General features: G+C 36.2%; 1 protein-coding gene across 1 annotated transcript in view; it reads left to right on the top strand.

Moving 5' to 3' along the window:
* METTL15 (methyltransferase like 15) overlaps positions 1 to 13502 on the top strand; it is a 370101-nt gene that overhangs the window by 281805 nt on the left and 74794 nt on the right. The gene's annotated exons all lie outside the window — the stretch shown is intronic.

The raw sequence follows: 13502 nt of genomic DNA, 5'->3' as shown, positions 1-13502 counted from the left end.
CATTTGATTGAAAAAATTTTTGAATTTCATTTTTTATTTCTTCTCTTACCCAGTCTTTCTCAAGGAGGGTGTTGTTCAGTTTCCATGTGTTTGCTCTTTTTCCATTGATCTTCCTATTGTTGATTTCTAATTTGATAGCAGTGTGATCTGAAAAGATTGTTTGCAGTATTTCAATGTTTTTAAATTTATTAATACTTGCTTTGTGGCCTTACATATGTTCTATCACAGAAAATGTTCCATGTGCACTGGAAAAGAATGTATATTGTGCTGTTTTGGGTGAAATGCTCTGTAGATGTCTATAAGGTCAAGTTGGTGGATTGTATTTATTTAGCTCTTCTGCATCTTTGTTGAGTTTCTTTTGAGTTGTTCTATCTTTCATTGAAAGTGGTGTATTAAAGTCTCCCACTATGACTGTGGAGTCATCTATTTACATTTTCAGCTCTTTTAAAGTCTGATTTATGTATTTTGGGGCCCTTTCATTGGATCCATAGCTATTTATTATGGTTATATCTTCTTGTTCAATTGATCCTTTAACCATTATATAATGTCCTTCCTTGTCTTGTATGGTGGTTTTTGTCTTAAAGTAAATTTGATCAGAAATTAATATTGCCACTCCTGCTCTTTTATGGTTGCCATTTGCTTGATATATCTTTTTCCAATCTTTGATTTTTAGTCTCTTTTTGTCTTTGAGTCTAGGTGTGTCTCTTCTAGACAGCATATTGATGGGTTATGTTTTCTCATCCAGTATGCAACTCTCTGTCTCTTGAGTGGTGCATTTAATCCATTTACATTTAGTATAATTATTGACAAGTATAAATTGGTTCCTGTCATTTTTTTATGTGTTTTTTCATGGTGTCCCTGGTTTCTTTGTTCCATATTATTTTCTGTGTTGAGCTCATTATGTTTATGAATCATATTATCTTTTCCTTTGTTGTTGTTGTTTTAGAATTTCTAAATATTTGTGCTTGTCCTCTTTTATTGTGATGTGTAGGTTTATCATTTTTCTTTGCGGTTACCCTGTGATTTATAATTTTCTCCCAAGTTTAGAACATTCCTTCTGTCTTGCACCTCTTTTGACATGCTCACCATTTAGAAGTTCTGTAACTACACAGTATTTTCCCTGTTTTTGGTTTGTAGTTTTCCTCATTTGCTAGTTGATTTCTTTGGTCCCTGTTTACAATATTGAAGCTTATTTTACTTTGGATATGTCCATAGCTGTGATTTCTGGGTTATATCATCTTGTGTATTAGTGGTAAGTTGTTGTTTGCTTTTTTTGGTTCTCTGTTGAAAGGACTCCCTTTAGTATCTCTTGTAAGATTAGTCTGGTTTTAACAAATTCCGTTAGTTTCTGCTAATCTGGAAATCTCCTAATTTAACCATCATATTTGAGGGACAATTTTGCCATGTATATAATTCTTGGTTGAAAATTTTTCTCTTTCAGGGTTTTATATATATACCATCCCATTGCCTTCTCACTTGCATGGTTTCTGCTGACAGATCAGAGCTTATTCTTACTGGTTTCCTTTGTCAGTAACTTTTTGTTTTCCCCATGCTGCTTTCAAGATTCTGTCTTTGTCTTTAGTTTTGATGAGTTTGATGATGATATGTCTTGGTGATTTTCTTTTGGGGTCTTTCCTTTTTGGGGTTCACTGCACTTCCTGAATGGATATTTTCTCATCTTTCATCATATCAGGGAAGTTCTCCTCCAACAAATTTTGGACAATTTTCTCAGTGGTTTTATTTTTCTATTCCTGTTCTGGAATTCTAATGACATGTAGGTATTCTTTTTGATGATATCCCAGATGAACCTTAGGCTTTCTTCATTTTGTTTTGATCTTTTTTCTGATTGATCTCTTTCCAACGACCTAGTCAAGTATTTGTCTTCAATCTCATTAATTCTTTCTCCCATTGCATCTATTCTACTCCTTTGCCCTTTCAATGTGTTATCTGTTTCTGACAATTTAGTATTAATGTTCTGGATTTCTATCTGTAGATTTAGAATCATTTCTAATTTTTCATTTATTTTATCATTTTGTTCTTGTATTTTCTTCCAAAATTCTTCTAGGGTTTTGTCTGTGTTTTTCTTGGTCTGTCTCTCAATCCTTTGAAGATACCTAAAGATAATTCTTTTGAATTCCTTATCAGAGAGTTCCAATGCTGCTTCTTCCTCAGGGATGTATTCTGGGTCTGTATCCTGCTCCCTCTTTTCTACCACTTTATCTTGCTTCTTTGTGTGGACTGTGATGGTCTGTTTTACTTGAGACATTGTGGTTTTGTTGTATTTAGATCCCTGTTAACTGCTTGTGAAGAGCAGCCAAGGGTGAGTCAGGCTCTTTTCAGTGGTTGTTTATCGTTGGCCCGTTTGTGGAGAAGGAAGTGGTGGCTCTCACTCAGTAAGTGAAGCTGCAGGATATGTGAGTGTAGCTGTCATATGGAGACTGTTGCTGTCTTCCACTCAGTTAAACAAAAATCATAATTGGATAACTATCAAAAAAGTAAAAGCAAATGAACAAAAACATTGTGTAATCACACAGGAACACCAACCAAAAAAAGGGAAAAAGAATAAGAAAAAAAATCTCTGGGGAATGGGCAATAAGACAAAAAAGGTAGAGAAGGAGAATAATGAAGAAAAAATTGGGAAAAACGCAAAAAGAAAAACAGGGAACTTGGTTAACCACAAGATAGGGAAAAAAAAAATGCAAGCAAGAACAGGTAAAAGACAAAAAGCTGAAAACTAGAACCTGAGAGGCGAAGAATTTTAAATAGGAGAAAAATAATAATAGTTGTTTTAAAACAGAAACAAACTAAAAAACAAAAAAAGGAAAAAGAAAAATGGTGGCAGGGCAGGGCACCCAGGCTCCGTCCAAGGACACAGACTGGAATGGAATTCCTGCTGGACCACAAGGTGGGTAGGAGTGAGGGATGGCCACACCTCCATTCACCAAGAGAGTATGGAATATAAAAGTAACAAGGGGAATGTCGTACTTTTCCAGTCCTCCACATCCAGAATGTCCTTGAAGTTCCCAGCCAATGGAGCCTGTTCTTAAGTCTCTGGAATCTGGGAGAATGCTGTCACTTTAAATATCCAAAATTGTCAACCCGCTTGTAAACATTCAAAATGGCTGCTTTCTGGACACGCAAAATCCACAGCTCAGCCTGCCTTCCTCTTTTCTGCTTCCCCTTTTATTCACCAGCCACCAGAGCAGTCCTCCATGCAGTCCCTGACTAACAGGGCTGATTTTTAGGTTAATTCTTAGGTCCTACCACCACTCGGCAATATCCAAGCTGTCTGTGCTGTCAGGATCACTGCCATACTGCAGCTCCGTAGGTCTCCTTTTTTTGGTGTTTACGTGCAAATTCTTCTGCTAGTTGCAATTTAGTCTATTTCTATATCCTTCTCTTCAAGGTTCAGAGGTCCAGGATTATCTTCTGTATTTGTGTTAATTGGTTCCCCTTTTCTTTGTTGAAGAGGGTCTGAACTGTCTTTCTGCCTATTCCGCCATCTTACCAGAACTCCCCTTTTGGTTTTCTAACTCCATGTCTTTTCACATTTCATTATAATAATTTACTTCATCTTCTTGAGATGCTCTTTGAAATCTTCTGTTCAGCTCTTTTATCTTGTCATTCCTTTTGTTTGCTATAGGTACTGTCTGTTCAAGAGCAAATTTCAGAGTCTGTTCTGACATCCATTTTGGTCTTTTCTTCCTTTCCTGTCATTTTAATAACCTTTTTCTTTCCTAGTTAATGATGTTCTTGATGTCATCCCACAATTCCTCTGGTTTTCAGTCATTAGTGTTTAAGGCATCATATCTATTCTTTAGGTGTTTTCTAAATTCAGTAGAGATATAATCAAGTCATATTTTGGCTCTTGTGGACTTGTTTTAATTGTCTTCAACTTCAAGTTGAGCATGCATTTGAGTAGTTGATGGTCTGTTCCACAGTCAGCTCCTGACTTGTTTTGGCTGAAGATATTGAGCTTTTCCATTGCCTCAATGTAATTGATCTGATTTAATATGTAAATAAATCATAATTAATTAATTATAAATCATTAATTAGGATTTATTTTCTTTGAGAGGAGAATTTATGCTTCTTAAACCTTGATATTTCCTTGGTGCTTTATCTTTTGTTGGGAATTCAATATATGCTCACTAATGAATAAGTCTTCTTTACATCATTAACCAGATAATGCTTATCATTATGTACATTATTACATTGCGTAATTTAGCTTCCTTCCCTATTAAGCAGATAATGTTATTATGTGGTGTTGCACTAATTTGGTACTATATCAAGGAGATATTTTCTGAGTCATAATCCTTTTAAATAAAGTATTTCTTCTATGTCATTTACTTCATTTGCTTCTTTCTCATAAAGGTAGGCACAGAGGAAGCTAAATATATAACTTTCTGGGCAGTATGCATGGCTGATTCAGCAAAATTAATTATTGATTTAAAGGCCAAAGCAACCATCTCTAAGTTGGTTTTCTTGTCCAAAAATCACCTTCAATTCTGGTTTGTATTTTATTTGTTTTTTTTTGTTTGTTTGTTTTTTTGTTTTTTTGCTTGCCAGGAAGAGCATCTTCTGTCTTGTTACCAGTGACCTTTGACTTGTCAGTAGCATTAAAAACATTGTTAGTTCTGCATCACTAATAAAAAGTGTCAGGTCAACCACCTTGTCAGTTTCAGCATACCACTTTTCTATCTTACTTGCATTATTTGTGGTTGGGGCTGTAGGAAAAGTGTTTCAGGGATTTCAGTAGATATTTTTGGAAAAGGATGATTCTTGAATCAAAACTCACTGGTCTGGATTTTTCTTTTATCCTTTTGTCTTAGTTATTTAGTGCTACTATAACAGAAATACCACAAGTGGATAGCTTTAACAAACAGAAATTTATCTCTCACAGATTAGGAGGACTTGAAGTCCGAATTCAGAGCTCTCTAAGGGAAGTAGGCCCTTGGTCCTAGGAGATTCCTCGCATAGGAAATCTGTTTCCAAAGGTCATGTTCCATTCCTGGCTCTTCCTTCTTGATGGTAGCAGGTCCCTCTCTCTCTGTGCTTCCACTCTTGCCTTTTATGTCTTGTAAGATAAAAGGTGTTACAGCCCATACCCCAGGGATACTCCCTACTTGGTTAAGGGCTATGTCAGGATTAAAGGCAGTGCATCCCACCCTAATCCTCTTACACCTGATTGTAACATTTATTTTCACATCAAATCATATCATGGGACATCATTACACAACTGACAAACCACTGAGAATCATAACCCAGCCAAGTTGACACACATTTTGGGGCACACAATTGAAACCTTTCAAACAAAGCTCTTTTTCAGTCACACCTGAAATATAACTTATTATTTTAGACTCTGTGACTTTTTAATCATGCATTCACTTCTAAGCAGTATGGATCAATTGTATTCCTACTAACTGAACAAATATTCAAAACAAATTCAAAGATATAGCAACATTCTTTCCTTTTCATACTGTGCTTGCACCCCACTGTATCTACTGTTCTCTAGCAAAAGAATGAATGGGAATCCATAGGGTTTTTACTGGCTAGTTTTCAGAAGTAGATCATCAGGCTTTTCTTCCTAGACTGTCTTAGTATGGAAGCTCTGTTGAAACCTGTCCACAATGGGTGCCCTTGCTGATACTTGAAATACCAGTGGCATAGCTTCCAGCTTCATAACATGCAAGCCACTACAGTAAAACAAACTGACAGACAGGTGGTAGGGGTTATAAAATATGTTACCTTTATTCAACCATAACCATATGTCAAACTGTATTTGTATAGCAGCCTTTTGCTCAAATTTGTGCCAAAGAATGAAGAATTTCCAACACCCTACAGTATTCATCTTCCTCATTATCTCTCTGCCCCTTGATCAGTTTGCTAAAGCTGCTCTGACTTCCTTGATTTTCCTCAAAATTACCAGCCATGCCTTTGAATTAGGCCATTGAAGTATAGGCAGTCCGTGGCTTATAGACATCTGACTAATAGACCACCTATAGTTACAAACCAACCCCTATAAAGCCTATTATATTAAAAATTTGGGGTATATAGAATGAATGGTTCATAATAACAAACAGGTGCTACTTTGCAGTGCTTCATCAAAAGGCTGTTGTCGTTGTTGTTGTTGTTATGTGCCGTCAAGTCGGACCCGACTCATAGCGACCCCTCCTTGGGTTTCTGAGGCAGTATCACTATGGAAGTAAATTGCCTAATCTTCCTTCCGAGGAGTTTGAACCACCAGCCTTTTGGTTAGCAGTCAAATGCCTTAGGTACTATGCCACCAGTGTTCATATACTGTTAGAGATGTTTTAGTGTATCTGAAAGTGTTTCTTTAAGAATCTTTTTTATTCAGAGAAAGGTATGCTATATACCTGACTAATAGACCACCTATAGTTACAAACCAACCCCTATAAAGCCTATTATATTAAAAATTTGGGGTATATAGAATGAATGGTTCATAATAACAAACAGGTGCTACTTTGCAGTGCTTCATCAAAAGGCTGTTGTCGTTGTTGTTATATTTTTTCTAGTTAAGATGTGTGACAAGCGCTGTTCTGGAAATTTTATGTTTGTTATTTCATTTACTTTTCATCTCTACCTTTCCAAGTGAAATAAGACTCATAAAGGTTATCCGACCTTGCTGAGGTCAATGTCTGGTAAGGAATGGAGCTGGGATTTGTCTGTGTAAATCTCCTCCTACTCCTTGCCTCCCTTATACAAAGTATGAGAAGACAAGAGTATGGAATAAATACATATATATGGATGTGTTTATGTTTTATTTCATGATTTAAAAAACTTATAGTAATGTTTACTTATAAGACTAAAATATTTTCATATAAAAATAATTGAATAATATTAGCATTTAGATATCTTCTTACACATAAATTGCTGTTGTCATCAGTAACTTAAAATTGTGTATAATACAGAGATTTCTTTGTTTTGATATTTCAGTAAATGTCGTTGATGAAACAAACAGGAATTTTATTATCCTCTCTCTCCTACACAAATATGTCCTCTGTGCAGTCCAAAACAAGACACTGGAATAGAGAAGCTATTAACATTCTGACTGTATATTATGCCTGATGGATTGTACAAATTGTACAATATTTCACTGGCAGTCACTTTAAAATGAAACTGACTATGTCAATTGGTATCTTTTCATTATTAAATATATATAATTGCAGTACATCTTTTCTGGGTTTCCATCTTAGTTTCAAGACTTGGGTTAGGTGGTATAATTAGCTCTAATGATTTATATAGCCTTGGAAACCCAATGGGGGTCGCTATAAGTTAGAATCAACTCGATGGAATTTTTTTTTTTAATTTAGATTATAAATTTCTATATTTATTTGAGCCATAGCCTTTCTGAAAAAAATGAGTTATCTTCCCATGTAAACTAACATAATAACCCATTCTTTCGCATGATGTAGACTTACCATTCCCTATTGCTCATGTCTCTGGTTAGAATATTATTATTATATCTCTCAAAAGACATTTACCAAGGTATGAATCACTTTATCTTTCGAATATACAAATACTTCTAATATAACACTTGTATTAACAGTGGAAAACTCATGTATACCACTTTAGAACAGGATAGAGTAAAATATAACATTTTTCTCTATGAAATTTAAGAAGCTGAGCATACTAAACCACCAGGTATTATTTTGGTATAATCTATCACCTTTGTTAACATTTTATTGGATATAAATCTTATCAGGTTGCATAGCTACAATATGGTTCTCCAGGCATTCTATTTTTATAACTTTATTTAAAACTGACATGTAACTTGCTGTACCTGAAACCCCAAGTGAGGCAGTTATTGGAGTGTAACAAAGTTTTGACGTCAGAGTAGCTATTTATTCCACTGGAAACCATTAGTGATGCATTACCCTTTGGCACTGCTGTTTTTTGCAGAAACGTGGTTAAAATTTTATGACTGATTTTGACCAATTAGATTTCTCTCCCTCTTAGACATTAGAAATTATATGTAAACACAAATATATGGGCATGTGTATATATAAATATACATATGTTTTATATTCTCAAAATGTGGAATATATATTTAAATGTGTATGCTTAGGTATGTGTGTGTATATACACATATATTTTGACATTATACATACAAAACCTTTCAAAAGTTTCTTCTCAAAAGCCAAATATTATGGTTTTCTTTTTCTTTTAAACTTCAAAATGGCTTACTATTTCAATGAAGACTGTTAACTGCATATTCTTATTGTAGTTGTTTATTACTGTGGATAGGGATGCTGATTAGCTGCACAGTACTACCATATCTTTTGATATTATTACTATTACTATTATTTTAAAAAGACTTCTTAAGCATTTCATTTGTTTACTACTAGTAGTAGATTTTTGGGAAATGATGGGGTAATGCCATTTTGATAAATGTAATAGAATCAGTTACAGACAGGTTTTCCTCCTGCATAACTTTGTTTTTCTCTCAAAAATTCTAAAAATATGTGCTGTGCATCCATGCATGGGGTTAATGTCCCCTGGTTCCTCAGCCAACCTTGCGCCTGCTTATAGGCTGAGTTTTGCCAGTGTATCTCACATTGGAGCTGAAGGACTGCTGTTTGGAATTGAGGGGAAGAAAAGATGACAGATTTTTTTTTTTTTTAAAGTAACCTAGCTGTTTTTAAAATCATGCATAGAAATACTGAGTTTTTCTGTGGAATAACTCAGTTGTGTCTGCTAAAAAGATTCCTCTACTTAATTTGAGGAGAGAAAATCAATTCTCTTAAATTCCAGTGTAAGACCTCACATTCAACAATTACTACTACTATTAATTTTAATGGAGTATCTACTTATTATTGCTCACATATTATTGAATTGATTGTTTTTCCTTGGAACATTCTAATGCTTCTATGTGAATTTAAATGAGGAGTTCCTAGCTTGAAGTCTATCTAAGCACCATAGTCTCAGGGGTTCCACCAGTCTTGATCATACCAGTATCTTTTGTCTGCAGAGACATTATGGCATAGAGTTTAATGACATGGGAATTACATGGGCTTTAGAACTAGGATGCCTGGGTTAGAATCCTAGCTTTACTACTTATTAGCTGTGAAATCTTCAAGAAGTTACTTAACCGGTCTGCTTTGGTTTCCCCAACTAGAGAATAAAACAGTACCTACCTCATAGTTGCATTTGCAAATTATATGTGTTAGTGCAAGAAAAATTCCTAACACATAGTACCCATTCAATTAATATTAGCTATAACAGGAGCTCTGGTAGCATAGTGCCTAAGGCTGCTAACCAGAAGGCCGGCAGTTCAAACCCACCAGCCACGCCTTGGAAGGAAAGTTGGGCAATCTACTTCTGTAGTGATACTGCCTCAGAAACCCAAGAAGGGGTCACTACAAGTCGAAGCCAACTCGACAGCACATAACAACAACAACAACATTGTTATTAAAAAAAATCACTGAATGTAAGAGTCCTGGTATTTTCCAAACAAAACACCCAAACTCATTGCCATTGTGTTGATTCTGACTCATATCAACTCTAAAGAGCAGAGTAAAACTGCCCCCCAATATTCACAGTGCTATAAATCTTTAAAGAAGCAGACTGCTATATCTTTCTCCCAAGGAGCCTTTAGTGAGTTTGAACCTCCAACCTTTAGGTTAGCATCCAAATGCTCACCCACTATGTTACCAGGGATCCTTCCTGGTATTTCAGAGATCATGCTATGATTAAACAGGCTCAGGTACATAAATAATTTGCCCAAGTCACATAGCTTTAGTATACATTCTGATACCCAGGCTAGAAATCATTCAATTATTTATTTAAATAAAATAAAAGAATTAAGATTATTTTATTTAATCAATAAATTATTCAAATTATTGTTAAGTGCCCTTAAGTCAGTTCCAACTCATAGTGACCTGATGTACAACAGAATGATACATTATCTGATCCTGCACCATCCTTACACTCATTGCTGTGTTTGAGCCTATTGTTGCAGCCACTGTGTCAATCCATGTCATTGAGTTCTTCCTCTTTTTCATTGATTCTCTAGTTTACCAAACATAATGTCCTTCTTCACAGACTGGTCCCTTCTGATAACATGCCCAAAGTACATGAGATGAAGTCTTGCCATCGTTGCATCTAACAAGAATTTTGGCTGTACATCTTTCAAGACAGACCTCTTTATTCTTCTGGCAGTCCCTGGTATATTCAGTATTTTCACCAACACCATAAATCAAATGTATCAGTTCATCCTCCTTCTTCGTTATTCATTGTCCAGCTTTCACATGCACATGAGGCAACTGAAAATACCATGGCTTGAGTCAGGTACACTATACTCCTCAAAGTGTCATCTTTGCTTTTGAAAACCTTAAAGAGTCCTTTTGCAAGAGATTTCCCCAGTGCAGTACATCATTTGATTTCTTGACTGCTGGGCATTGGTTGTGGATGCAAACAGATGAAATCTTTGACATCATCAGTTGCCAAAGGGACGTGGAGGCTGCATCTTCTGACCTCCTCTAAACCCACAAAAGGATGACAGAATCACCATCAGTAGGCCAAGGCCTATTCCTGCAAGGCTAGACATGCTACCTCCCTCCAGCCTTTTCACCAACCCTGGCACCAAGCGTTCCTTCCACAGCACCCACCATCTCGCTGATGAGTTCAATAATTCGCTGCAGTGGCCACACAGAGCTCACAGATTATGGGGTTTATTAGGGATGCAAGAGGCTACAATTCAAGTTCAGAAATGCACTCAGTCTCTTGCAGCCAGCCATCTCACTTAGCAGCTGGAAGTCTCTCTCAGCAGCACATGTCTCTCGCATCTCTCTCTCAGCAGTGCATGTCTCCCGCATCTCTTTCTCTCTCTCTCTGCAGCATGTGTCTCTCACTTGTCTCTCTCAGCAAGTATGTGTCTCTCAGGAGCACATTTCTCTCAGCACTACATCTTTCTCAGCCAGCAGTCAGAGAGACTGCTTCTGCCTCTAGGAGGGCTCCTTTTGAGCTCGGCAGAGTGGCCCAGACCAACCAATCCCAACATCAGAGTTCTACACACCTGAGAGAGAGCGAACTTTCCAGAAAATTACTTTGTGTTGCTTCCAACAGAAATACCCTAGGTGGATAACTTTAACAATCAGGGGTTACTCACTTGCTCACAGCAAATTCCACCATAGAGTTTACAAAGACTTATGGCTAGAAAAACCAAACTATGTAATTTACTACACTGCATCAGTCTTTTCTCCATTTATCATTATGTTGCTTATTGTCTGGTTTTGAGGATTTTTGTTTTCTTTATATTGAAATGTAATCCATGCTGAAGTCTGTATGTAGCCTTTGATTTTCATCAATGAATGATTCAGTTCTTTGCTTTTGCACACAAGGTTGTGTCATCTTCACAGGATGTTAATGAGTTTTCTTTCAATCCTGATGTCATGTTCCTCTTCATATAGTCCAGCTTCTTGGATAATTTGCTCAACATACAGATTGAATAAGTGTAGTGAAAGGATATAACCCTGATGGACACTTTCCCTGTTTTCCTACAAATAATCTTTCAATAAATATTGTAAATCATTTGGACACAAATGCAGTAATCTGAATAATTGAACACCAAAATCTCAGTGAATTCATTTTAGTACTTGTTATATAAAAGGATTAAGTTATGTTATTTCAGATTTTATTGTTGTTGCTCTTTGTAAATAAGATTTGTAATCTCAACTATAGGAAATTTAGATGTGCTGGCTTAAGCTATCCTAGTTAATTCTGATTTGAGATTGAAATTTAGATTGTTCCTGTTCTTAAGCACACCATAAGGTTTTTCATCAGGCAGACGATTTCCATCTGATAATACCTGCCAATGACCTAACCATTTACATTGGTGACATAACATGCTAGATTTCTATAATTCCATTTCTTTATAGTCCCCTACCCCACCAAGGGGAGCTCTGGTGGCATAGTGCCTAACACATTTGACTGCTAACCAGAAAGCTGGCGGTTCAAACCCACCAGCCACTCCTCGGAAGGAAGATGGGGCAATCTAATTCCATAGTGATACTGCCTTGGAAACCCAAGGAGGGGTCGCTATGAGTCGGGTCCGACTCGATGGTACATAACAACAACAACCCCACCAAGGGTGGATTCTAAAACTGGAGCAACAAATAGACTTTTTCTCCTGCCTTGCCATTCCACCTTTTTTAAAATACGTATGCATAGCTCAAGAATTACTCTATTAAGAAGGTGTTGAATCAGTTTCATTAGAGAAGTATGCAAACAGATGTCCTGAATCAACCCCTCAAAGCTATCTGTAGTAATCCTTTGACACCTTGGTCTTGAAATTGACTTGACATGTGTTTAATTCTTAGCTTTACCACTACTAGCTGTGTGACCTTGAACAATTTTTTTTTAATTCATTATCAAATATTTATCGAGCATCTATTTTTGCCCCTGTTAGTGTGCAAGGTAATCTTATGGAAAGATGATAAGAAAAATATTCTCTAAGCCCAGAGGATTTAAAAAAAAAAAAAAAGATACAAGTATTTACATTATATAATTTCTAAAATTGCGATAGTCAAAATGTGATTAAGTAAAAATATTTTCTGAATCATAAAATTGTGTACTACTATTAATTACTGTGAACACTCTGAGTATAGGGAATGCATCTTACCTTTGTTACCTCAGTATCAGTGTAGTACCTGACAGAAATACTCAGAAAATGTCTGTTAAATAAATGATATCACAAATAGATGACTAGTTTTCTTAAGAATATCAAAAGTATCTACCTATGTATAGAAGAATGCTATATTAACATTTCAGAATTGAATGTAAACTTCAAAGTACAGATGATGTATGCTTTTGATTTTCTAACTGATTTCTACATAGAATTATGTGGAACCTCATAATGGGATTTTCCTGGAAGAAAATGTGGTCTTGGATAGTCATTTTTACATTTGCGCTGTTATCAGCAGGTGCTGTTTTCTACAATGTAAGGTAGAGTTTGCATTAAGAACAATTAAAGCTGATGTGATTAACAACTGGTATTATTTGTATATGCCTAGAAACATAATTGGGAGCTTTGGTGGCATAGTGCCTTAAGGCATTTGACTGCTTACCAGAAGGCTGGCGGTTCAACTCCACCAGCCACTCCTCGGAAGAAAGATTGGGCAATCTACTTCTGTAGTCTTTGTTGTTATTTGCCATCAAGTTGGACCCAACTCATAGGGACCCCTCCTTGAGTTTCCGAGGAAGTATCACTACAAAAGTAGATTGCCCAACCTTCCTTCCCAGAAGTGGCTGGTGAGTTTGAACTGCTAGCCTTCTGGTTAGCAGTCAGGTGCCTTAGGCACTAATGATACTGCCTCAGAAAGCCAAGGAAGATTTTGCTATGAGTTGGATTCAACTTGATGGACCTGAGTTTGGTTTTTTGTTTTTTTTTTAGGGCCATAGTTAACCTCCAGATTTTTTGTACTTTATATTAGTTGTGTAGTACCTAAGGCATTTGACTGCTAACCAGAAGGTTGGCAGTTCAA

The sequence above is a fragment of the Orycteropus afer genome, unplaced genomic scaffold, assembly GCF_000298275.1.
Source record: "Orycteropus afer afer isolate SDZICR_OR568_19922 unplaced genomic scaffold, OryAfe1.0 scaffold00321, whole genome shotgun sequence".
NCBI lineage: Eukaryota > Metazoa > Chordata > Mammalia > Tubulidentata > Orycteropodidae > Orycteropus > Orycteropus afer.
Note: the sequence above shows the minus strand (reverse complement) of the source record. Positions and strands in the feature narration are given on the sequence as shown.